We start from the raw sequence: 27,313 nt of genomic DNA on the forward strand, positions 1-27,313 counted from the left end.
GTAAAGGTAAAGGTAAAGGTACCCCTGCCCGTACGGGCCAGTCTTGACAGACTCTGGGGTTGTGCGCCCATCTCACTTAAGAGGCCAGGGGCCAGCGCTGTCCGGAGACACTTCCGGGTCACATGGCCAGTGTGACATCGCTGCTCTGGCGAGCCAGAGCTGCACACGGAAACGCCGTTTACCTTCCCGCTGGTAAGCGGTCCCTATTTATCTACTTGCACCCGGAGGTGCTTTCGAACTGCTAGGTTGGCAGGCGCTGGGACCGAGCAGCGGGAGCGCACCCCGCCGCAGGGATTCGAACCGCCGACCTTTCGATCGGCAAGTCCTAGGCGCTGAGGCTTTAACCCACAGCGCCACCTGTGTCCCATACAAACTCTGAAAGGGGAGACCAAATATGAACTTCATGGTTGAGTGGGAATTTGAATCTGGATCTCCCTGTTCCTAGTTCAAAACACTAAACCCTCTATCGCCTTGGTGGTTCATAAACCACTGTATGCTTGTGCCATCCATTATATAGAGTAGAAGTCTTTGCCTTCTTGTGCGCAAACATACATGCACAAACATATCCCATCTTCTTTTTGCTGTTGACTGCAGTTTAGAAGAAAGCAACAGGCTGCCCTGGTTCTTCCACTAAGGTCCCACCATAGTCATTTGGCCTTTGTGCCATCCATGTTGCACTATGATGTCATTTCACCAGGTAAATTTGCTGCTGGGTGGAGGATTATGAGTCTGTGCGCTTTGTGGTGTAATATAGCTCAATGGATTTTAATAGGCTGTATCAGGCTTATGCTGTAATGTAATCTGATACAAAATAAATATTTTAAAGTTGAGTTTTAATTATCCGCTTGGAGCTTCACCCGAGGTTTCCCCCCCCCAGCAGAAAACAAAAATACATTTCTAACAGCCTTGCAAGCATGGTGGATCCATGTGAGCATTTGCTCTTAATTAGGCTTCTGCAACACAACAGCTGAAAATTTGAGACATTTGCTTGGCTGAATGGAGGTTCCTGCAAAAATCAAAGGAAGGATGCAAGCATGGATTGTCCCTGCGACTATGTGCAGTTTTAGGAGCATGTAACCCAAACGTTTCAGCTCAGCCCAAAATGTGATTAGTGGTGCAGACACAGCTGGATCAGAGAACATTCAGAGGTGGCAAGCTTCATGATTCAGTGGCTAAACTTGTTACTCGTGGTGCTGTTGTAGGTTTACCCCATTAGATGGGAACTTCCTGGGGTTCACAGTAGGAAGTATACAACAATATAACAAAATAGAAGTGTGTTGGCCACCCTTGTTTTACCCCAGTTCTCCACTTAGTGGCTCTCCAGGGTTTTCAGACAGTATTCCCAGACTGAGGATGCCAGCAGCTGGGACACTTTGCTGCCACTGAGCTGTGGCCATTCCTGAAGGCAAGGCAGTGGCACAGTTCACACGCCATAGGAAACCATAGCAAACCATTTTCCACCAGGCTGGAGTTCACACCTCCGTCAAACCCACAATCCCCAACTTAGCGTTAAGTCCGAATTGAAGTGTGTGGTTTGTTTAGCTCAAACCGCTGTTGGCAAGCCAAGAGTAAACCTTGGCTTAACATTGTGGTTTGTTTGGAGTGAAATAAACAATGATCCCCATTTTGGGCATAACTGAGTCAGGAATAGTAGCTTGTTGCTTGCGCTGGGGGAAGAGTGACATATTTGTCCATCGAGCCATATGTTGTTTACTCTGGAAGGCAGAAAGCGTTTAGCATCTCAGTGGTCTTCAGTGCATAATAAACTCCTTGCAAAGAGAAAACTAGGATCTCAGGGAGGAAGGTTATTTCCCAGGCTTTTGCCTTCTGTGCTGGGTTTTTTTATTTGTGTGCCTGCCTCTCTCTCTCTCTGTGTAGTATTAAAAAATGCTTTCTTCCACTTGTAGCGGCCCATTGTGTAGGGATGGGAGAGACATTCGGTTCAGTTTGCATTTAAAGTTCAACCTACCTAATTTGCACTCTCCAAAAAAATACGCAAACCAAAGTGTAGTCATGCTTCAAAATTCACACTTCTCTGACTTTTGCAGCACAGTTCTCCATCCAAAACAAAAATTCACATTCTGGGGACTGTGTATATGAATGAAGATAGCATACAAAAGCATGATTACATTACAGAAAATTGCCTTGCAAAAGTGTGTATATTAGGCAAAGTAGCATTCCGAAAGTAGGAGAAGTTTTCATTAAAATGCAGGTGAATTTTCATGAATACTTTTTTTTTAAATTAAAAAAAAGCACACCACTGCAAACTGATCTAGAAATGTGGAGATCTGAACCCAAAAATGGAGAAATGAGAAACTGAGAGAAGCCAAAATCATTAGGTTTGCCCGTCCCTCCCTTTCCGCCGCCTTATCCTCGCTTCACTCTTCTGCATTTGTGCTCCAGTCCAGAGTTTGAGCTCAGTGGGTCTTTCCCAGGAGGAACTGGAGAGAGCCAAGGCAACTTGTCTCCTGCACAACTGCAGTGCCCTGTTTTTAATTCAGTGTATTCCTAGTGCAGTGCATGTAATATACAGTTCACAACATGCCCGCCATCCTTTAGGCCAGTGCATCATTTATGGGGGAAAGGGGGTGCTTAGTGAAATCTACAAGCCCCATTCTCTTGACCCCCTCCATTTTTTAAAGCCAAATCTTAGCCTTCCTGTAACCTTCCAAGAACATCAGCTGGGGGGGTGTATTTCCCCTCTGGTTCTCCTCCTCCCCACCCAGTAATTTGGGTACCATTCTTGGCCCCTTGCTTTTGCTCTTCTGCCTGCCCGCTACCAGGTTGTTGTTGTTCAACTTGCTAGTTTGATTGGCATGAAAAATCGGGAGTGGGTTGAAACACACCCAGAATATGACGTGGGTGCATGCTTCAGCCCTAGTTAAGCACTTTGAAGTTGTACTGAAGAAGCAGTGTGTGTCTTTTATAGCTTTCCCATTGAAATCAAGGATAATTCAAACTGGTTGGATCGTGACACCTCTACCCCCCCCCCTCTTCCCATTTCCTTTTTTGCATTATTCAGAGCAAGTTTAAAGTTCAGCACACACAGACAAGTGAGACTTTGGGTGGGGGAGAGAATGCACTAGCCTTTGCCATTCAGTTGGGGAAGGGGGCAGTTAATTTTTTTAAGCAGCATCAAGCCCTGCCTGCTTGACCTCTGCAGAGAACAGGATGTTCCCTGCGTTTGTCTCAAGGGAGTGACACAGGAATGTTATGACTCATTTAGACCTACAGATGGTCCTATCCCAGAGGTTTGGGGATGGAGTGATAATAATTCACTTTCAGAGTAACCCTGTGAGGTAGGCCACCTTCCACCCTCTTTTTTTTGGCAGATTAGGAAAGCTGAGCCATTCACATCTTCATCACTCGGTGGGAGAGTTCAGAGGGAGCTTTTTTTGATCACACAGCCCCTTTGCACAAACCAGCCAACAGACAGGGATGTTGCCCATTAACTATGGTTTCCTGTTTCATATGAGCTGGGAAACTATGGTTACTCCACTTCCAAACAAGGCAGAATAGTAAGACCATGGTTTTTAAGTTGATTTAGTATATTGGTTTACAGTGGTACCTCGGGTTACATACGCTTCAGGTTACACACTCCGCTAACCCAGAAATAGTGCTTCAGGTTGAGAACTTTGCTTCAGGATGAGAACAGAAATCATGCTCTGGCAGTGTGGCAGCAGCGGGAGGCCCCATTAGCTAAAGTGGTCTTCAGGTTAAGAATAGTTTCAGGTTAAGAACGGACCTCCAGAACGAATTAAGTACTTAACCCGTGGTACCACTGTATTCCAATAATAAGCTGGGAAATTATAGTGAATGGAAGACACACATGCAAAGGGAGGATGGGATGGATTGTGTGTGTTTGTGGCTAGAAAACTCATGTGTTTGTCTGAATGTGGTCAGTAACTGTTACATTGTGGGATGACTTGCATTTGCGAGATACTGATAAGACGCTGCAGACAGAGAGGCCTTCCTGTCCCCATCCCACATACATATGTACATACGCATGCAGTATTTTGTAAAAAAGGGAGTTTCATGTATTGAGCTGTGAGTCATCATTTGATCAGTTCATGGATGGCTCTTTTGCCCGAGAAATCCAAATTGCAGTCCAAATTGCAACAAACAGGATCTCAGCAGATGGGGGATACATAGGAACACAAGGAACACAGGAAGCTTATCCATCTACCTCAGTATTGTCTGCCCTGACTGGCAGCAGCGCTCCAAGGTTTCAGGCAGGGGACATTCACAGTCCTACCTGGGGATACCTGGGGTTGAAGCTTGCACCCTTCTGCATGGAAAGCCACTGAACTGCCTCCCTTGAACTGGTCTAATCTGGGAAGCAGCAAGCAAAGGCAAATGGGAAGGAGGGGTGAGGCTGTCAGTGCCTTTGCTTGGAGAGGGTGTGTGTGTTTGGGAGACAGGATTTAAAAAATAAATAAATCTCTCCATGGGGATGCTTTTTGGTATGATATGGATAAACATACCACCAGAATGGAAAATGCAGGGGGAAAGGAATCCATTCTGGTGCAAGGTTTATTCACATCATTCCAGGAAGCACCAGGAGAAAATTGTTATTTTGGGGCTGATGCGTTTTATCTTGAGGATGTGTCTATAGCCTACAATCTTAAACTGCTTTGAAACTCATCTCGCTGCCTGTGGTTTCTTTGACCCTAGTAATTATAGCCTTGAATAGGTGCTAAAATTTATTTAAAAGACTTCACGGAACTTGACATTGCCAGGGTTCCAGGGTTGAGAATCCGAAACACTGTGCATCTGCACCTTACATTTAAAGTAGTGTTTCACCACTTTTAAGAGTCATGGCTTCCCCCCAAATATCACAGGAACTGTGGTTTGTGAAGGGTTTTGAGACATGTTAGAAGAGCCCTATTCCCATCGCAAAGCGCTACAATTCCCAGAGTTCTCTGAGAAGAGGGATTGGTTGTTAAATGACTGGGAATTGTAGCTCAGAGATGGGAATAGGGGAGTTCCTGACAACTCTCAGCACTCTTAACACCCAAGATTTTTTTGGGATGCTATGACTGTTAAAGTGATGTTATACCTACTGCTTTAACTGTTAGGAGCAAATAGGGCCATAGTTAAACCAATTCAATACTGGATTAATGTGTGTAGGTAGTCTCTAAACCAGTCCTTTGCATCCAGAGTTTTATGCTTACTTTATTGTTCCGCCTTTATAAATGACATTTTTTTTTCTCCCAACTTACCTACCTTGAACTTAAAACCACTTTTTCTCTCACAACAACCCTTTGAGGTAGATTAGGCTGCTAAAAGAAACTCAACTAAGGTCATCCAGAGAGATCTTTATAGGAATTCAACCCAGAACTCCTTGGTCATAGACCAACACTCTACTTAGGCCGACCGGGAAGGGGGACGGGATATGTGACCCTCCAGATCTTGTTGGACTCCAGTTCCCATCAGCCACAGCTGGCATGGCCAATGATCAGGGATGATGGGAGTTGGAGTCCAGCAACATCTGGAGAACTCTTCCCTGCTTTAGATGGCAGTACAGTTCACCAGTGGCAATTCTTTCACCTTAAATTAAAAGTGGGAACTATTTTTTATTTCAGTTATTTGTGCACGGATAGCTTTAAAAACATGTTATTGCAATGTTTCCATCCCTCCACAATTAGGCTCAGTCAGTTAGGCTAAGAGGGTGGGACCGATCCATGGTCACCCCAGCGAGCTTCACGGCTGCGTCGGAATTGGAACCCAAGACACTGACACAGACATGGTCACTACACCTCACTGTAGAAGGCAAACTTTCGTATAAATGTCAACAGATATAAAGGCACAGTTCCTCCCAAGCTGGCTGTGCAAGTACAGCTGTCTCCTAGCAGGCTGTAGCTGTTCTGCATTCAGCAACACAATTTAGCATTCTGGGTAGCTGGTTTTGCTGCAGTGCCGCGAGTTTGTTGTGTCCTACACCAGGGTCTGCCCTTGTTGTTTTGTTGTTGTTGTTGTTTATTTCCCTTTTAGTCATCAGTTGTATTAAAAGCTGTTAATTCACTCTGTCTTCCAAAAGCCAAGGGATGCCTGCTGCGTATGTGTGATTTGCCGGGGTGGGGGGACGGGGAGAGAGAGGGAGGGAGAAAGACTTTCTCAGCAGAGGTGATTGCAGACACTGGGAATGCAAGCAAGTCACCTGATTCCATTGCAGTACTTTTCAGCTGCTCGCTGATGTCTTGCCAGCCCATCCCCTTTCTCATGGAAGTGTGCAAAGCAACCTGGAAGGGGGGGGGTGTGGTGTGTGTTTGTGCACGCGCATAGCTGATGAATTTTCTTTGTGAACTTGTTGTTACATGTGGTAATCCTTAGCAAAACATACCAGAGGAGAACGGAGAGCTGGAAAGTCAGTGATCTTTCATTGTTGCCTTTCCTCCACCTCCTGGCAGGGAAAAATAAATCATTCTGCTTTGGTTTGTGAAAGTATTCTGTTCATTCACTTTCAAGGTATTCCATGGAATGGGCCAAATAATTCCCACCCCCCGTGCACACACTTCTCAACCGCAGACTCCATTGAACATGCAAGCATTTTGTCTTAACTTTTAGCCAACTGGCAGCTCATGGGATAACAGCACAAAGAGAACCTACCTGGCTGCTCTTTTTCATGCCCTCGTAACCTCAAGGCTACGCTACTGCAGTGTATTGTGCATGGGGCCGGCCACCTTTGATGACTTCCCAGAAGGTAAAGGGACCTCTGAACATTAGGTCCAGTCGTGGCCAACTCTGGGGTTGCGGTGCTCATCTCGCTTTACTGGCCAAGGGAGCCAGCATACGGCTTCCGGGTCATGTGGCCAGCATGACTAAGCCGCTTCTGGTGAACCAGAGCAGCGCACGGAAAAGCCGTTTACCTTCCCACCGGAGCTGTATCTATTAATCTACTTGCACTTTGATGTGCTTTCGAACTGCTAGGTTGGCAGGAGCAGGGACCGAGCAACGGGAGCTCACCGCGTCGTAGGGATTTGAACTGCCGACCTTCTGAACAGCAAGTCCTAGGCTGTGTGGTTTAACCCACAGCGAAACCTGTTAGTAAAAAATGCAACTACTATGCTCGGAGTGAAGTTGTGCTTAATCTAGAATGGCTATTGCGCACATATACATCATCACTTGACCTTGTGCATGACTCGAAAGCTGTACGCTGGCTCCCTCGGCCAATAACGCGAGATGAGCGCCGCAACCCCAGAGTCGGTCACGACTGGACCTAATGGTCAGGGGTCCCTTTGCTGTAGACTGCCCTGACATTTCTGGTTGAAGGTGTCCTTAACATCTTTTGAACAAAGCAAAGCTTAAACTTTGGACAAATTCTGGCCAAAGTAAGTTTTCTTGAAATGCGCAAATAGCCCATACAAATGACGAAGATATGGCAACCCGCCATTTAGGATTACAGGCAGTGTCCTGATCTATTGGTTGCCTGGCTTTCCTGTCTTCTTCATCCAGACCTGACTTTTGGGTGGCATCACTTGTGCATGAAACCAGGAACAGGAGAGTGGCTTCCGCCCACCCGTATATTGGCGTAATAACCACAGCTTGAGTTGTTGGTAATTAAGGAGTGATTCATACATAAGTGTACATCAGTTAATGCCTCATCCACTTGATGACTCGCAGCCACGGATGTGAACCGCCCCCGTTGAAAAGCATTGTGCTCGGAGTGAAGTTGTGCTTAATCTAGAGTGGCTCTTGCGCATGTATACATCATCACTTGACCTTGTGCACAAGTGAATTGCCCCTCCCCCCACTAAATAAATTGCCGGTTTTTGTTAGAAAAATTGGTGGATTTCAGAAAAAGGCTTCAGCTTTATCTTACAAGACCATCATCTACCTACTGGATGTGACTGGTTAGGATTAAGTCGTGTGTATAAATAAATCTAATCATGCTAGTAGACTTGCTTAAAATTTATGTAGCAAGGCTCTACTGATTGGAATATGTGTGACTGCCAGATAGTGTTTATTTACTTTCTAGACTGATGTTCTGACTTAATTCTTAGCTTGCTCTGTATTTTGTGTCAATATTTTGTTTCTGGGTTTTTACTGACATCATGTATTTTCATTTTATTTGTATTCTAGTCTTGATTTTCCGTTTTTGTTACTTTGTGAGCTACTCAGAGACTTTTAAAAATATTATACAGTCTGTAAATTTAAATGGCTGGATGAATGAATGAATAACTAATTCTGCCACAGAAATCAAGGCATTGTACAATATAAAATGATGTCTTTACAATCCAAGGGATATGACATGAAAGGGAAAAGGACTTGGAAGGGAAGAGGCAAAATAAGCAAATGTAGGTTCCCAAAACATTCATCCTGCTATATAATGAAGTGACATGACGACCTGTGGAATGGCTGACGATGAAAGCAATTCTGGGAGGGGAGGAGACAAATGTCACGTGGACCCAGGAAGTCTTGTGCAGAGGGCCTCAGTGTCTCACTTCCACTCAGATGGTCGAAGATGAAGGCAAGTTCTGGGAGGGTAGGAGCTACCTGGCAATTGGTCTTCGCCAGGCTGAGGGAAGGGGCTGTACTGTCTTGCCTGTCCCTCTGATATTTGGGGGGAACCCATGATGCCAAAACTGAAATTGACCAATTCTATGAAGACTTACAAGACCTTATAGAAGTGACACCAAAGAAGGATGTTCTTCTCATTATAGGGGATTGGAATGCTAAAGTAGGGAGTCAAGAGATAAAAGGAACAACTGGCAAGTTTGGCCTTGGAGATCAAAACGAAGCAGGGCAAAGGCTAATAGAGTTCTGTCAAGAGAACAAGCTGGTCATCACAAACACGCTTTTCCAACAACACAAGAGACGACTCTACACATGGACATCACCAGATGGGCAGCATCGAAATCAGATTGATTATATTCTCTGCAGCCAAAGATGGAGAAGCTCTATACAGTCGGCAAAAACAAGACCTGGAGCTGACTGTGGCTCAGATCATCAGCTTCTTATAGCAAAATTCAAGCTTAAACTGAAGAAAGTAGGAAAAACCACTGGGCTGGTAAGATACAATCTAAGTCAAATCCCTTATGAATACACAGTGGAAGTGAGGAACAGGTTTAAGGATTTAGATTTGGTGGACAGAATGCCTGAAGAACTATGGATGGAGGCTCGTAACATTATACAGGAGGCAGCAACGAAAACCATCCCAATGAAAAGGAAATGCAAGAAAGCAAAGTGGCTGTCCAATGAGGCCTTACAAATAGCGGGGGAGAGAAGGCAAGCAAAATGCGAGGGAGATAGTGAAAGATACAGGAAATTGAATGCAGATTTCCAAAGAATAGCAAGGAGAGACAAGAAGACCTTCTTAAACGAGCAATGCAAAGAAATAGAGGAAAGCAATAGAATGGGAAGAACCAGAGATCTGTTCAAGAAAATTGGAGATACGAAAGGAACATTTCGTACAAAGATTTCCATAATAAAGGACAAAAGTGGAAAGGACCTAACAGAAGCAGAAGACATCAAGAAGAGGTGGCAAGAATACACAGAGGAATTATACCAGAAAGAAATGGATGTCTCGTATACCCCAGGTAGTGTGGTTGCTGACCTTGAGCCAGACATCCTGGAAAGTGAAGTCAAATGGGCCTTAGAAAGCACTGCAAATAACAAGGCCAGTGGAAGTGATGGTATTCCAGCTGAACTATTTAAAATTTTAAAAAATGATGCTGTTAAGGTGCTACACTCAATATGCCAGCAAGTTTGGAAAACTCAGCAGTGGCCAGAAGATTGGAGAAGATCAGTCTACATCCCAATCCCAAAGAAGGGCAGTGCCAAAGAATGCTCCAACTACCGCACAATTGCACTCATTTCACACGCTAGCAAGGTTATGCTTAAAATTCTACAAGGAAGGCTCAAGCAGTATGTGGACCGAGAACTCCCAGAAGTGCAAGCTGGATTTAGAAGAGGCAGAGGAACCAGAGACCAAATTGCAAACATGCGCTGGATTATGGAGAAAGCTAGAGAGTTCCAGAAAGACATCTACTTCTGCTTCATTGACTATGCAAAAGCCTTTGACTGTGTCGACCACGGCAAACTATGGCAAGTTCTTAAAGAAATGGGAGTGCCTGATCACCTCATCTGTCTCCTGAGAAATCTCTATGCAGGACAAGAAGCTACAGTTAGAACTGGATATGGAACAACTGATTGGTTCAAAATTGGGAAAGGAGTACGACAAGGCTGTATTTTGTCTCCCTGCTTATTTAACTTATATGCAGAATTCATCATGCGAAAGGCTGGGCTGGATGAATCCCTAGCCGGAATTAAGATTGCCGGAAGAAATATCAACAACCTCAGATATGCAGATGACATAACCTTGATGGCAGAAAGTGAGGAGGAATTAAAGAACCTTTTAATGAGGGTGAAAGAGGAGAGCGAAAATATGGTCTGAAGCTCAACATCAAAAAAACGAAGATCATGGCCACTGGTCCCATCACCTCCTGGCAAATAGAAGGGGAAGAAATGGAGGTAGTGAGAGATTTTACTTTCTTGGACTCAATGATCACTGCAGATGGTGACAGCAGCCACGAAATTAAAAGACGCCTGCTTCTTGGGAGAAGGGCAATGACAGGCCTAGACAGCATCTTGAGAAGTAGAGACATCACCTTGCCAACAAAGGTTCGTATAGTTAAAGCTATGGTTTTCCCAGTAGTGATGTATGGAAGTGAGAGCTGGACCATAAAGAAGGCTGATCGCCGAAGAATTGATGCTTTTGAATTATGGTGCTGGAGGAGACTCTTGAAAGTCCCATGGACTGCAAGAAGATCAAACCTCTCCATACTGAAGGAAATCAACCCTGAGTGCTCACTGGAAGGACAGATCGTGAAGCTGAGGCTCCAGTACTTTGGCCACCTCATGAGAAGAGAAGACTCCCTGGAGAAGACCCTGATGTTGGGAAAGATGGAGGGCACAAGGAGAAGGGGACGGCAGAGGACGAGATGGTTGGATAGTGTTTTCGAGGTTACCAGCATGAGTTTGACCAAACTGCGGGAGGCAGTGGAGGACAGAGGTGCCTGGCATTCTCTGGTCCATGGGGTCACGAAGAGTCGGACACGACTAAACGACTAAACAACATGATGCCATGAGGTAGGCCCGAGAAGGAAATCAGAGATTAATCATTTCATCTGGAGGAGAATAGCAGGCATCTGACTGATATGAAATAAAGCTGAAGCCAAGCTCTTCCGTCCCACTGAAGACCAAACGCTCCTCACTTCAGGAAGAGCAATTTGCTTTGCAAACGTATTTTGCCTCCAGCCAGAAACCATAGAGTGCCTGTCCCTGCTGAAAACAAGAGGACTTCTTTTCTGATGAGTCAGCAGGGGGCATTATCTGGTTGCAGATAGCTTGCTTGAACTTGCCTTCTGCTACTAGGGGTAGGGGATTTTGTGGTTTGTTTTCTGGACCCTTGGCGAGTCGCCTGAAGCCTATATCTGATGCTTATTGGGGTAAAGACTGTTTTTGTTACTTATCATACAACGGGGCAATAATTCATTTTCTCTCCCTCTTGCCCCTTTAAAAAAAAAATCAGTCTTGTCTTCCTGGAGATTGTTCTTGGCCAAGATGTGAAATGGCAGGTGTTTAGCTTGGTCACAAGTATCTTTGACAATGAAGCACAAACTGTGGGGTAGGGTTGGGGTACCTCAGACCCTGGAGTGCAAAAGTGGCCCTTCAGGCTTCATTACCTGGCCCTCTGAACCCTTCACAGGCCGTGCCACTCTCTGGCCCTGCTTCACACCCCAGTTTTTTATGCCTGGTCAGAAAGCCTCTTTGAATGCTTCAGGCTTGTCTGGATGGAGGCCAGAGAGTGTGTGTAGAAACTGGTTTCCTGTAGAAAGGTAAAATTTGCATTCATTGCTCTTCCCAATTCTGCCTCTGGCCCCACCCGACATTGGCATGTGACCCACGGAAGTTTGCCCAGGAGGGAATGAGGGCTGGAAAAGTTTTCCCACTCCTGCTCTAGGGTGATCTGAAGATGGAAACACGGAGCAGAATTAATTCTGATTTTGACGGCTAGTAGGTATAAGCCTTTTTGTTGTTGTTGCCCTTGTATTTTTAACAGCTTTCATTTTTTTCCAAGCTCTCAAAGGTCAAGACTAATGTAACAGGATGGATGTAATTAGATTTTTGCAGGTGGTAGCCTCCAAGGACAAAGCTAAAGGGCTTTGATCAAATATTATTTTTAGCCAAATAGGTCCCCTTCTTTGATTCGGCCCAGAGCAATGTGAGCTATATAATTGGTGTAAGTAAATTTGGAGTGTGTACCTAGATAACCTGAGCAGTAGTAGGACTTCTATGGAGGGACAAAACTCCTTGTGGGCTTTTCCTCATGGGAACCAACTCTTGGGGATGCTCAGGCACTAGGTTTTCTGCCTTGAAAGGGGTGGGAGAGTTTGGATCAGATGGCCCATGAGTCTTTCTCCAATGCTATTATCTTGAGGACTGAGCTCAAGAGAAACAAACTACAGTGGTACCTCAGGTTAAGAACTTCTTAACTCAGGTTAAGAACGTTCTGGAGGTCCGTTCTTAACCCGAAACTGTTCTTAACCTGAGGTACCACTTTAGCTAATGGGGCCTCCCGCTGCTGCCACACCGCCGCCACACAATTTCTGTTCTCATCCTAAAGCAAAGTTCTTAACCTGAGGTACTATTTCTGGGTTAGGAGAGTCTGTAACCTGAAGCGTCTGTAACCCGAGGTACCACTGTAGTTGTATCAGTTTGGAGAAAGAAGTTGTCTCTGAGCAGCTGGGGTCATCACATCCAACCCCTCCACATGCAGTTTTTCTGCTTAGAAAAAAAATGTTGGTATTTTTTATATATAAAAAAATCAAAACAAGGCGCATGATTGCAAAAAGATAAAAACAAAATCTAAACTGCATTTTTAGCTGGCTTTGGTGGCAAGTATGTTTCACGTTTGCAGTAATAAGGTAAATTAATATGAGACTGCTTTTCAGGAGAACCCCACTTGCCAAAACGAAACACAACCCTGGACTAACCTCTGTTTCTATGGATTGCAAATATTGCATGCCCCGTGATTTTCAGCTTCCATTAGCAAAGACATGATGACTTTGGAAATCATCAGAAAACTTCTGGATATCTGTCTCTGGAGGCAGTTTCACTGGTTCTGCTGGATGATGGGAGATGATAGGCTTCCAATTCACTTGTAGTTATTTATTATATTTATAGTCATCCCAGATGCTCAGGGCTGTAGACATTGTTCTTCCTTAGTTTATCCTTGCAACAACCTGTGAAGCAGATGAGGCTGAGAGATGGGTGACTTTCTCAAGTGTATTTCTGAGTTTTGCGGCTGCGAGGAGATTTGTATTTGGGCTACTCCAACATGCTAACCCAGGAATGGAGAATTTGTGGCTCTCCAGGTGTTACTGGACTCCGGTTCCCATCAGCCCCAGCTAGCATAGCCAGTGGTCAGGGATGCTGGATGCTGTAGTCAAACATCATTTGGAGGTTCAGGTAGGTAGCCGTGTTGGTCTGACGCAGTCGAAATAAATAAAAAAATTGTTCAATAACACCTTAGAGACCAACTAAGTTTGTTCTGGGTATAGGCTTTCGTGTGCATGTATCTGAAGAAGTGTCCATGCACACAAAAGGTTATACCCAGAACAAACTTAGTTGGTCTCTAAGGTGCTACTGGACAATTTTTTTATTTATCATTTGGAAGGCCATAGTTTTCCTGTCCCTGATCTGCCCTCAATGCCAAGTTGAGGATGCAAGTGCTTGCTTCTCTTACCTTGATTTCTGCTCTCTCACCTTGAAGCCCCTACAGCAGGCATGTCCAAGGTCCATTTTGGGGGCCTAATCCAGCCCACTGGTCGGTTTATTCTGGCCCCTGTGGCAGTTTATTTCTTGGGGTAAAATCCTAAAAGAAGGTCAACAACTTCAATCCTAAAAAAAGCTCATCCCCCAAAAAGCTCAACAATTTCGGTCGGCCCTCACGCATGTTCATGTCATCAAATCCGGCCCTCTTTGGGGAAAAAAATAAAAATTTGGATGCTCCTGCCCTATAGCTTATGCTGAGAAGGGCCACTTCTTATGATGTTCTGCCAGTCCTGGATATTTCAGTGATGGTTACCGGGTACAGACCTACACCAAGCTACGGGAATCTGTCACTCTCCAGATGGTTTCTGCAGCACCCTTCAACCCTCACTGTTGGCCATGCCCGGCAGCTGGAGCTGAGGGAAATTGGAGTCCAACAACAATCTAGAAGGTTACAGACTCATCATTTCTGGCCTAGGGCAGTAGCAACGTCAACAACAATGACATGTCAGACAGAGTGAATGGTAAGACAGGAACAACAGGCCAGGCCCACGCTCCTGCTCTCAACAACTGCCTTCCATTCCGATTAGTCAGAGTTTTATAAACCTAGATAAAGTAGGCCGTGGATTTCTAAACTAGTAGGTGTCACGGGGTTATTAGAGCCATTCCCATCTCTCACTCTCCACCTGATTTTGGGAGTTATGTTCTTACCCTGCCCTTCCTCCCACGAACTGAAGGCAGCGGACGTGGGTGATCTCATTCTGTTTTTCCCTCTCACAGCAGCCCTCTGGACTGAGAGATGATTAGGTGGTCAAGGGCCATGCAGTGAGCTTCATGTGAGGATTTGCAGGGCTGGCCCAAGTCATTTTGTTGCCTGGGGAAGACAAGATGGAGCTCCTTCCTCTCCTAGAAACCAATTGGCCTGGCTGTTGAATTTTAATTCAACACTGGTGCACTGCAGCACCACCCACCCACATGTAAGGGCAGTAGACTATCACAGGCTCAGGGCAGGCCATAGGACACACAGAGTTCTGTTCTCCCAAGACCTTGTCACTGCTTTTTCACCACAAATGGAGATCTAGGCCCTAGACACAGAGCTTCTGGGGTGCTACAGCAGGAAGCACAGCTACGGCATCCAATGGAAGGCGGGGAGCAGGCGGGATTTTGGCATTGCACAGGGTGGAATATGAGATGCCCTGGCCCACCACTGTTCACCTCTCTGCTTGGTGCCGATTCAAATAAAAGCAGCATGCAATGCATGCATCTATCAAAATAATGAATGGAGAAACTTTGGGCATTTGTTGCGTTGGCTAAATCAACTCAGTATCTTAGATATAGAGAACAAAAACAAAGGTATGAAAGCTTTGTGGTAAGATGGATTTTAAAAAGCAAAGTACAGCAAAAAAAAAGTACAGATGTGGACAAATGTAAAGTATCAGTTTATAATGCATTAAGAACTGAAATCCATAGCTTTGTTATGAGTTGGCAGTTAACATGTCTTCACCAGGGCAACACTTTCCCTTTGTATTTCGTAGTATGGCTTATAATATTTGCAATTAATTATAGTTATTGATAAAACCGTAATGTGCTAAGGACATTTACCAGTTAAAAATAATTTTAACACATAACATTCACTTATGTAATGTTTCCTTTTCAGTGGAATAATTAAATGTGTTTTCAGTATGGTAGATAAAAAAAGCTACATATTGGGTACTTAGTGAGGGTGCCATTACAACCTTCTGATGTGTCCTGTGAATAAAGCACATTCAGCCACTGCCTGCTGCCTGCAAGGAAGGCTAAAAATGGACCTGTGATACCTTAGGTTTGTCTTTTCTGTTTTGTATAACAGGTTCCTGGCTGGGGTCTTGAGTTGTGAGCACTTCGAATGTTCTGAATCCCAGCAGGTCTTAAAGAAACAATACCTAAGAGCTGTGTGTTTCGAGGTTGTTGTCGTTTGCTCCAGATACTAAATTCCATGCATCTGTTGGGTTAGTTCACACAGGCAACCCAAAAGTAGGCAGAAGCGAACGAAAGACCCTGTTGTTCCACTGGCAACATTGCTTGTGATTTGCATTTCTGCCTGTATGGAACCTTGTGGGTCTGTGTCCCCTGCAGCCGTCCAGCCCTGAGCAACATGTAGACAGGAATTCTGCCTCTTCTAAAGCTGCGTCGCAAGGGCCTGGCATTGTTTTCGCAGTAGGAATTCGAATGCCACAAGGAAGTACAAGAACAATAAGCAGAGTGTGTGAGGCTGAGAGCCAAGCGACCAAGTTCCGGAGCATAGCAGTAAAGTGTCAAGAATCCAGCAGTTTCCTCACCCTGCCATAGCACATAATTTTATGTCCCCCGCCTAACGAAAATGCAGTCCCAGTGAAATTGTGGGAGGGCATTTAGCTAGTGAGGTGCCTAGCTGTGACTCAGTGTCTGGCTGAAATGGGTGGGGTATCTGTCATTTCTGATTAACTCGACGACAGGGCTTCCTGACGTGCAAATCATAACTTGACTTGCCTGTCCCCTTGGCCTGTCCTTCACTCCCAGAGGCAACCAGTTGCTGAATGGAAGAAGGAGAAGGGTTCAAGTTGGGCTAAGAAGAGAAGAGAGAGGCCTGCAATCTTGTTGTCGTCAACAGCTGCATGTGAGAAGCCCCTAAGACAGGAACGGGGAACCAGTGGCTCTCCAGATGTTGCTGGATTTCAGCTCACATCAGCCCCAGCCCATGATCACAGAGTGATGGGAGTTATAGTCCAACCACGTCCTGAGGACCACAGGTTCCCTATCCCTGTCCTAAAAGAATTTCAAGACTTGCAGCAGGCTCTTGGTCAAAGTCAAACACATAAACTGCATTTCGATATTATAACTGCTTTAGAATGTGTGTCCCCCCCCCCCAAAAAAATATGTGGATCTGTTTGCCTCCCTTGGCTCATTCGGAAAGAAGGGTAGGATATATATTGATGATGATAATGAATATATAGGGTGCTTTGATGCAGGTGATGGGAGCTGTGGCCTTGATTCAATGTACAGCTAAAAAGTGGCTTTTGCAGTACAGCAAACAAGAGAGCTGGCCTTTGCAGTTACGGCACTCAGACCTTGGATCGGCTTGTTTTGAGAAGTTCATCTGGGGCCAGGATTTCTACCCACTCTTTCTGCAGCAAAACACAATTGAAGCAGCTGGTGCAGATATTAAAAGAACAAAAAATGCAAACAGCAGTTGAAGTAGACATAAAAGAGGCCAAATTAGTAAAATGCATGTGCTGGCTTTTAAAATCTTTGAATTGACTTAGTGGTTGTTGTTGTGAACTGCATTGGATGCATTTCATTGCAGAAAGGTGGATTAGACATTCTTGCAATAAATAATAAGAATAGGCACTGTAAGCAGTAGTATCTGAGAAATTCTAGTGGTCACACCATATACCAGGGGCAGAAAACCTGAATCGCCTGCAATCCCAGTGTTGTATTACAACTCCCATCATTTCTTGCCATTGGTCACTCCAGTTAGGGCTGATGGGAAGGCCACAGCTTCCCCATCCCAGCAATGTGTTAATAGTGACTTTTCCTGCCAAGTCTGGATCCTCATGTAGCCCAAACAGCACTATCTTGCAGAAGAAACTAGGCATTAGCATGCTGTGGTGGGAAATCCAAGCTTTGCGGAAGCACAACAAACTTTAGAGGGGAGAAAGACAAGGGGCCAGAGGGCCCTCTCAAACAGCCTGCAGAGGGGCTGAGCATGCAAATTGGGCCTGGAGGACAGGAAAGACTCGTGCTTAATATTGTGAGATCACTACAGTTACAAACCGGGGCATTTCCCTTTTCTGAAAGTATATTTTGGGTTTAGGAGAAATGTAAGGTGACAGTAGGCCTTTAGGCTGCAGCCAATGAACGAAGGTTGCCAATGGAGCTCAGTCCAAAGTGATGATAATATGTGAACAAATCAAAGTTCAGGTTTGAGAAACCTCAAATGGCCAGCGTCTTCCTTCCTCGTCTTTCAAAGCTGGTGCATTAACTACTTAGGATCTATCACAGAGACAAACGCTATTTGTCGAATGTCCTGCTTTCTCTGAAGACAAAAAACCCTGACACAGCTTCTTGCTAACAGCCCATGTTTCTGTCAAAAGGCTGCAATCCTATGCATGCTTATTTGGGAATGAGCCCCAACAGATGCAGTATACTGTAACCTCCTTTTCAGTCAGCAAGCCTAGAATCCTGCTATAAGTGTTTCTTCTGTGCAGTTGGTATCACGCAGCGCAAAAACTGAAGTTGAATTAGACCAGAAGTAGGGAACCCCAGGCCTAGGGGCCAAATGTGGCCCCCAAGCTTCTCTATCTGGCCCCCAGGACCTTCCTCAGACCACACCCCTTCTCCCCAGGCCAGGTCCCTCACAAGCCCTGCTTCACACCCTCCTTGAGTGTTTTTGCCTGGCTGGAATATGTCCTTAAATTCTGATCGTACCTCTTGTTTGCCTCAGTGGTGGATAGAGAGGGATGTGGGAATGTGTGTAGAAACAGTCCTACAATGCAAGAGTAAAATGCACATTTGCTGCTGCGTTCAACTTTAAGCATTGACATGTGGCCCCCGTAAAGTTTCCCAGAAGGAAATGAGGCCCTAAAGCTGAGGTAGGTTCCCCACCCCCACCTGTTTCAGGGGTGGACTAGGAGTGGGGAGACCTGACCTCAAATTCCAGCTCGGCCATAAAGCACATTTTGCGATGAAGGGGGAATGCTGCTTCGACCCAGTCACTGTGCAAACACAAAAAGTACAGAACAACATCCTTCAAGGCCAGACCATAGTACACCGGCCTACACCTGACTTGGCTTCTAGGCTAACTCAGGGCTGTCTTAGGTTCCAGGCTGGACTGGTGACGGAATAATTTATTGCTTGCTGAAATGCCCCGAGATGTGAAGATGGACCCTGATTCATTTGATGGTTTTACTAAGGGATTAGTGACCAGGGGTCAGCAAACATTTTCAGCAGGGGGCCGGTCCACTGTCCCTCAGACCTTGTGAGGGGCCAGATTATATTTTGAAGAAAAAAAAGTGAACAAATTCCTATGCCTCACAAATAACCCAGAGATGCACTTTAAATAAAAGGACAGATTCTACTCATGTAAAAACACGCTGATTCCCGAACCGTCTGTGGGCCAGATTTAGAAGGCAATTGGGCTGTATCCGGCCCCTGGGCCTTAGTTTGCCTACCCATGGAATAGAATTGGTTTGTCAACAGCTGTTAGATCGCTTAATGGAACTTCCATGTTGAATTGCTGTCAACATCTGAATACTAGGGGGCGGGGAGGACAGCATGGCAGAGTTTTCGAAAAAGATTATGTGGCGTCTAAAGCAAACATAAATGTTTTGTCTCTGTGCCCTGTTTGTGGTTGGCCATGTTGGAAGTGCATGGCTTGGCTAGATGAGCCCTGAATCTGATCCAGCAGGTGCTCTCTTTGCCCCAGCACCTTTCTCAAGCTGCTTGGGCTCATCTTTTTAAGTCAGTAGCAACTTGCTCTGTCGCTTCTACTGCTACGAGCTCCCAGGGCTTGCACTTGGCATTCAAAGAGGAGCTGGCTCTGTGCTTAGAGGTCATCTTGGGTTATCTCCCTCACTCCTCTTCAACCATTGCCAGCCATTCTGAGCACTGTGCGCGCTCACAGTTTTTGGCCGCTCACATTCTTTTGGTCTTGGTAAAGCGCCTTCTCCTTGGTTAGTTCAGTGGTAGAGTGTCTGCCTTGCATTAGAAGGTCCCCAGTTCAAGCCCAGGAAGAGCAGGGGAAAAGCTGCTGCCTCAAACTGGGCAGTTGCTGCCAGTTAGTGTAGACAGTATTGAGCTACATGGACCAATGAGTCAGCACAAGGCCATTCACTGCTTTGGAAACTGGTTTGGCTCACTTAGTTTTAATGTGTACGGAGCCGTTAAACTCTCTTTGCTGATGTGCTTGCTCTCTGCTCGTGTTAGATACAGTGGTACCTCGGGTTAAGTACTTAATTCGTTCCGGAGGTCTGTTCTTAACCTGAAACTGTTCTTAACCTGAAGCACCACTTTAGCTAATGGGGACTCCTGCTGCTGCCGTACCGCTGGAGCATGATTTCTGTTCTCATCCTGAAGCAAAGTTCTTAACCTGAAGCATTATTTCTGAGTTAGCAGAGTCTGTAACCTGAAGCGTATGTAACCCGAGGTAACACTGTATACTCTAGCCTGCACTGCAAGGGCGATTTTATGGGGTGTGAGACAAGACAATAGCTATGCTTGCGACACAGGTTGGACTAAATAGCCCTTAAAGTCCTTTGAACTCTTTTGCCTTCTAATGAAGATTGAAGAGGTTATCGCAGGGAAGCTGGTTTTGTAAACAAGTTCCTAGTCCTCTTGTGTGTGTGTGTTTACAAGAAATATATTTAGCAATGGGAGGAATGTGCTAAGAGGAGATGACATTGTGAAACATCCCAGTCAATTTCGTTTGATTGGATGCATATCTCTTGGCTATTTCCATTGTCGGGAAAGTACCTTCTCTTTTTAAACGCCCGGCTTACCTTGACATGCCCAACCAAAATTCTTCCTGCAGCCAGCCATGTTGGCTGCAGCTGTGTGCATATAGCTGGAAAAAAAACTTGGGTGCAGTTATTATTCCCCACCCCCACCCCTTACAAGGGCATCAGATCAGCAGGAAAACTTAGCTTTTCATGGATCATCTGTAAACTGCTGCAGTTAAGCCTACGTTTGCAGGACATAAAAGTAAAGGGACCCCTGACCATTAGGTCCAGTTGTGACCGACTCGGGGGTTGCGTGCTCATCTCACTTTATTGGCCGAGGGAGCCAGCGTACAGCTTCCGAATCATGTGGCCAACTGCTTCTGGCGAACCAGAGCAGCACACGGAAATGCCGTTTACCTTCCCGCCGTGGTACCTATTTATCTACTTGCACTTTGACATGCGTCCAAACTGCTAGGTTGGCAGAAGCAGGGACCAAGCAACGGGAGCTCGCCCCGTTGCAGGGATTTGAACCGCCGACCTTCTGATCGGCAAGTCCTAGGCTCAGTGGTTTAACCCACAGTGCCACCCTTTGCAGGACATAAGTGACTGCAAATTTTCCTGGTGTTCTCAGGATAAGAGAGAAAGCTAGACAAGGAATATTGGGCTGGGGGTGTCTCTGCTAGCTGCCTTTAACTTAAGGGAAGAGCCATAGACTCGTGAGGGGAAGCCCCACCTTCCATGGATGACAAGATCAGGTGGTACATGGCCTGGATTGTTAAATAGAACACTTCCAAGTCTGTTTCCCCCTGGAATTCATGGAATCTTTAAAGAGCATGAACAGTAACATCTAAGGGCTGGGGAGAAAGACATTTTTTACCATTCCCACCCCTGCCTCCATCAGTCATTGCCGCCTTATATTTAATTTAAATCTTGCTAAGTTTATTGTGTCATAGAATTGTAGAGTTGGAAGGGATCCTGAGGATCATCTAGTCCAACCCCCTGCAATGCCAGAATATGCAGCTGACCCATATGGAGATCAGACACGCAACCTTAGCATTATCAGCACCATGCGCTAACCAACTGAGCTATCATCAGCTACTTTAGAGACCAGCTGCTGGACAGAGAAACAGCAAATAGGTATTTTACATAGAATTGAGATGGGGAACATGTGGTCCTATGACCAAGTCATTCCACCTGCACAATACCTAATGTCATATATAACAGTAGGTGTGGGGCAGGTAACAAGAGGCTTGGACAAGAGGAACTTTGTAGGCACCACCAATCAGCTGGTTGGCGGTGCCTGCAAGACTCCTTAGGACTACAATTCCCATCATGCCTGACCACTGGTCCTGGTAGCTAGGGATGATGGGAGTTGCAGTCCAAAAACAGCTGGAGGGCCAAGTTTGGCCAACACTGCCTTAGGCACAAGCTGATAGTCAGAACTTGGGAAGCAATGTAAGGCTTCTCACGTACTGACAATCAGCTGATCTTCAACATTTGAGAAGACCTGCTGTGCAAAGGGCTTTGCACACACTGCCAGCTAGTTGACGGTTGGTGTTTTGCTCACTGTTCTGTCAACACAGTTTGATTTCAAGCTGCACACTCACCTGGCATTATTATGTTGCCAGGTGATTGACAGGGGAGCAGCCCAGGCCCATTTCCCTACCTCTGTTCTACCGTCTTTAATACTACAGTTTTCTATAGTAATTGGGGCTCTGTGTGTATTCCACAGTTCTGGGACCACACCATGCTAGTGAAGAATTCAGCATCCTCAGCATTATTGTCTATTTTCTGGTTACAGATAGGTAGCCGTGTTGGTCTGCCATAGTCAAAACAAAAAAAATTCCTTCCAGTAGCACCTTAAAGACCAACTAAGTTAGTTCTTGGTATGAGCTTTCGTGTGCATGCACACGAAAGCTCATACCAAGAACTAACTTAGTTGGTCTTTAAGGTGCTACTGGAAGGAATTTTTTTTGTTTTGTCTATTTTCTGTCCTTTAAGGGTGCATTGGTAACTTTGAAAGGTGTGCCAGATCAAATCAAAAGGAGCCAGAAGAGTAATTAAACTGAAATTTGCAGGGATGCATATTGCACAATCGCGCAGAATGTGCAGATCAATATTGGTAGAATTCTGTTTGGGTGAAAGGACTTACAAACAAGAAAGGTGGCTGCAAAGCCTATATACAGTGGTATCTCGGGTTAAGAACTTAATTTGTTCCAGAGGTCCGTTCTTAACCTGAAACTGTTCTTAACCTGAAGCACCACTTTAGCTAATGGGGCCTCCTGCTGCTGCGCCACTGCGCAATTTCTGTTCTCATCCTGAAGCAAAGTTCATAACCCGAGGTACTATTTCTGGGTTAGCGGAGTCTGTAAACTGAAGCATCTGTAACCTGAAGCATATGTAACCCAAGGTACCACTGTATATGCTTATTCCCTGCATATTCCAAGTGAAATTTGGTGTGTGGCTAATGGAAGATGGTTCTTTCGCCACCACTGTGGAAGTACAGGGGGCCTTTCCAGACTGTCCTTCCCCGCCAGAGAACTGTGACTTATAGTGACTGGAGCAGCCCAGTGTTGATGATCCTGGGAATGCTCCTCCTATTGAGAGGGAATATAACAATAACTATTATTACTATTATTATTATTATTATTATTAATTTATTATTATTTTATTATTTATACCCTACCCATTTGGCTGGGCTTCCCCAGCCACTCTGAGCGGCTTCCAACAAAATATCAAAATAATGTAATACATCAAACATTAAAAGCTTCCCTAAACAGGGCTGCCTTCAGATGTCTTCTAAAAGTCTGGTAGTTGTTGTTCTCTTTGACAACTGGTGGGAGGGCGTTCCACAGGGCAGGCACCACTACCGAGAAGGCCCTCTGCCTGGTTCCCTGTAACTTGGCTTCTCGCAGTGAGGGAACCGCCAGAAGGCCCTCGGCGGTGGACCTTAGTGTCAAGATAGAACGATGGGGGTGGAGACGCTCCTTCAGATATACTGGACCGGCTGTATTTTATGGTAGTCCTTGTCTGCATAGACCTTCTGAAATTAATGAACAACGACTAAGTTAGGCATATTAATTTCAATGGGACTACTTTGAGTAAAACGTAGTTGGAAATAGTAACGTTGAATAGCATTCATGCTTCATAGAGTGTAAACATCAGTCGCTGCCTTCAACTAATGTGGAGTTGGTGTGTAGATGGTGGTTATTTTTAGAGGGCTTCTCAAGACGACCTGTTTATTTAGTATTCATCCTAATTTGCTTGCACAAGGCTTACATGGTGGTTAGATTATGTCTGGTCTTTATCGAGCATTTGTTCTGATTTGTTTACAGGGCACTTACATAACAATAAGCATTCAAAAACTGCTAGTGCATTTGCAAATTTAAGCAGGGTCTGATATGGTTTCAAATTGGATGCAGGAGCTCATGCTAAGATTCCTGCTTTGCGGGGGGTTGGACTAGATGACCCTTGGGGTCTCTATTCCAACTCTACAATCTTTCATTCATTCTGATTTGCTTGTGGGGTGTTTATACACCATCCTGTTAATCATTAGTTCAATGCATTTCCCTGTCACTTTCCAAACCACACTTTTTATTTTTATTTTTAAAAAGTGGGTTTGTCGTGCTTCAATCCACTTTAAATGCACAAACCTAAAGTACCAGCGTGCACTTGAATTCCTCCTGTAAAAGAAGGAGCCAGGAGGCGGTGGTGTCTGTGGGGGCATGTCACAAGTCCATCACCTGCCCCCTCTCCCTCTGTTCTTCGTCCCTTCATTGTCTGTGAATTTTCCCTGTCTAGCACTTGAAGAGATCAAAGGTCCTAAGGAAACAACAGCCCAGACAGCAATGGACTTGTGACAGGCTCCTACTAAAATCACAGGTGCCAGCCATCATTACCCACGTTTCTTAAGATAAACACCATAATTGCTCTCAGTGACTTTCAGTAGTCAGAAGGTTTGCAGACAAGGAACCCTGTGAATAACATCAAATAGCCATTTGCACCACAAGATTGCTCATTGGGATAGCATCACTTGGCTCTTTGGCAACTGAAGGCAAAATGTCGCAAGGCTATCGCAGCAGGGCTAATCAGACCACAAGGCTAGCGTGGCCCCTTTTATTATGTAGGGATGAATGAGGATTTGCTGCAGAGGACTAGTCCTGGTAGATCCCTCTGGGATAGCTGTGCGAAGGAGCCTTCAGTCAAGAAGCACATTAGGAGTAAAGGTCCTTGCAGTTACATTTCCCATGGTGTCTGTTAAGTGCTGAGTCCTTCTAGGTCACATTCGAAAGTCATACTTTCCCGTGTGGTTTCTGCACCGTCTGTGAGATGGAGAAGACGTTAGGTGACCCGGTGTGTGATCTTTGTATTGAGCTTCGTATTGAACCAATGGCTTCAAGTTCCAAGAAAGGAGATTCAGAAAAAACTTTCTGACAGTAAGAGCTGTTCGGCAGTGGAATAGACTCCCACGAGAGGCGGTGGACTCTCCTTCCTTGGAGGTTTTTAAGCAGAGGTTGGATGGCCATCTTGTCATGGATGCTTTAGCTGAGTTTCCTGCATTGCAGGGGGTCAGACTAGATGATCCTCGGAGTCCCTTCCAACTCTACAGTTTCATGATTCTATGAACTTGTTAAGGGAAATTCCTCATTTCTGGTCGTGCTGGATCTGCCTGTAGCTTTTGGTACCATAGACCATGATCTTCTGTTGCGTTGCCTGCTACATTTAACAAGTGTTTAGGGGAATGCCTTCCAAATGATTTGCTTTAGCAGTTCCACCGAATGATCCGATTGATTTCATCTGTCAATGTGAATTGATAGGAGGGTGATCAATATATATTGCTACACTGATGAGACCTCACTCTAAATATATTTTGAGTTGCTTTGGGACTGTTCATGTGTAAAGGGACCCATAAATGAAACAATTAAAAATAACAGAACATTCAGGATCAAGTTACAGGGTTGTTTACAGCTAATAGTGAGTGCACAATCTGTGTACAGTGGTACCACTGGTTACGAACTTAATTAGTTCCGGAGGTCCGTTCGTAACCAGAAAACGCTCGTAACATGAGGTGCGCTTTCACTAATGGCGCCTGCCGCACTGCTGGAGCGCAACTTCCGCTCACATCCCGAGGCAAAGTTCACAACAAGGGGCATCTACTTCTGGGTTAGTGGAGGGCGAAACCCAAGCGTTCGTAAGGAGTATGGTACATAACACGAGGTACCACTGTCCACAAATAGTTGAAATGCACAAACGAACAAGCTGCACTCTTTCACACAACGACTTAAACATGAACAGAGACAGCTTGTACCTGGGTTCAGTGTAATGTGTGAACAAGCTTTATCTTTGTCCTGAAACAGGGTTTGAATGTCATGTTCAGATGGCTCGGGGTGAATAAGTTAAAATTGAACCTAGACAAGCTGGAGATGGGGATGGTTGAAAAATAGCCTTATTCTGGAGGGGATCAGCCTACCAGTGACCAATAGGGTTTTTGTGATCCTCGGTTTTCATGTTAAGAGCCTAGGATCCAGTAATACTGGATCCAGTAATACTGTATCCCAGTGCTGTTGCCAGGAGGTGCTCCCCCCCCAAAAAAAATCTTGGCCTAATTAGGAGGCCATTTTATGGCAAGGCGAGACCTTGCTACATGCCAATCCATGCTTCTGAAACTTTGAGCCTTGATTACTGCAGTTGGTTTCACATGGGACTACCCATGAAGATGACTTGGAACCTTCAGCTGTCACAGAGCACTGCTGCACACCTTCTGACATACGGACACAGGGAGTTGTCTTCTGCCAAGTTGGACTATTAAAGACCACTGTTGTTTCTATAATGACTGGCAGTGGTTTTCCATGAGTTCAGATCAGACATGAGGTGGTAGTACACAGCCGTCATGAATGGTAGCCATTGGTAGACTTACGCTCCATGAATTTGTCTGTTTCCCCTTTTAAAGCCATCTGTGCTGGTGGACCATCGCACCTTGCAGCACTGAATCCCATAGTTTAGCTATGAGCTGAGTGATACCCACCCAACATGCAACTTGGGTTTTCCTGGGATCTAGGATTACGTGAGAGGCCTGTGTCCCATTTTCTCCATGCCACGTAAAACAATATGCACCTCTAGCACATACCCCATGTTCCTAAAACTAAAAAGCAACCTTTCCCAATAGGCAAATTGCTCCAACCCCTTTCTCATTTCCACCAGGCCCCGTTTCTGCACCTTCCTCAGCCCCCAGGTACTGAGTGACGGGCAGGGAAGAGGAAATTCCTGACCATTTTGGGAGAAGAACAGCAGCTCCCCTTTGCAAAACTGGAGAACTGCATTATAACCTTGTGACTCACACCTGAGGTGGGAATTGGGACAGAGACTTCTGCCCTTGCAAACAGATGGCATCAGGATACTGTTGGAAAGGAAGGTCGCTGCCAGATAAAAGGAGGATACAGAAGTATATTTTTGGCTTGCTCGTATATGTTGTGTCATCATAAAATTGGGCATTCCCTTCTCTTCCCTCCCCCTTTGTCACTTTTTGGGGGACTTTCTCTGTTGTTTTCCTCCTTCCCCTTGGCATAATGGGACTCATTATGATCAGAGCTGAGAATGTTGCATACCTTTGGAAATACGCAGCCCACCCCCACCCCTTCAAGGCTGAGTTGGGGAGGCAAGGGGCTGCATTATCTTGAAATTCTGGACATGGAACACTGCCTATGCCTTCTGCTCAAAGTGGCAACTTCAGGAAAAGAGCGTGGCCTGCTTTCGCAGAGGCCGCAGGTGGCCGAGTTGCTGCTAAATGACCTTCTGCCTGCGGGATGTGAGTCATTTCTAAACAGGCTTCGCAGAAAGGCACCACAATGGTCTTTAATGCGCCTCATGACAGTCTTGTGAGGATAAACACATAAGGGCTGGCTGCTTCTGCATCGCCCTTGTCCAGCATCCTTGGTGACAATATAACAAACCTTGAATCATAGAATTGCAGGCTTAGAAGAGACCCTAAGGATCTTGTCTAACCCCCTGCAATGCAGGAATATGCAGCTTACAGGGACCAAACCTGTGACCTTGGCATTATCAGCACCACGCTCTAACCAACT

At 45.4% G+C, this 27,313-nt stretch overlaps 1 protein-coding gene across 3 annotated transcripts in view; it reads left to right on the forward strand.

Annotated features, from left to right (window-relative positions):
* The window catches only part of LUZP1 (leucine zipper protein 1), a 68,551-nt gene that overhangs the window by 25,012 nt on the left and 16,226 nt on the right, over positions 1-27,313 (forward strand). The window contains exon 1 of one of the 3 annotated variants that reach the window (XM_081920555.1): positions 3,391-3,518. The exons of the other annotated variants lie outside the window; for them this stretch is intronic. The gene's annotated coding sequence lies outside the window, so the exon portion shown is untranslated. Of the gene's footprint in view, positions 1-3,390; positions 3,519-27,313 lie in introns of those variants that run through there. 3 annotated transcript variants of the gene reach the window in all.

This window comes from Podarcis melisellensis, assembly GCF_964234715.1.
Source record: "Podarcis melisellensis genome assembly, chromosome: 8".
In the NCBI taxonomy this organism is placed as follows: domain Eukaryota; kingdom Metazoa; phylum Chordata; class Lepidosauria; order Squamata; family Lacertidae; genus Podarcis; species Podarcis melisellensis.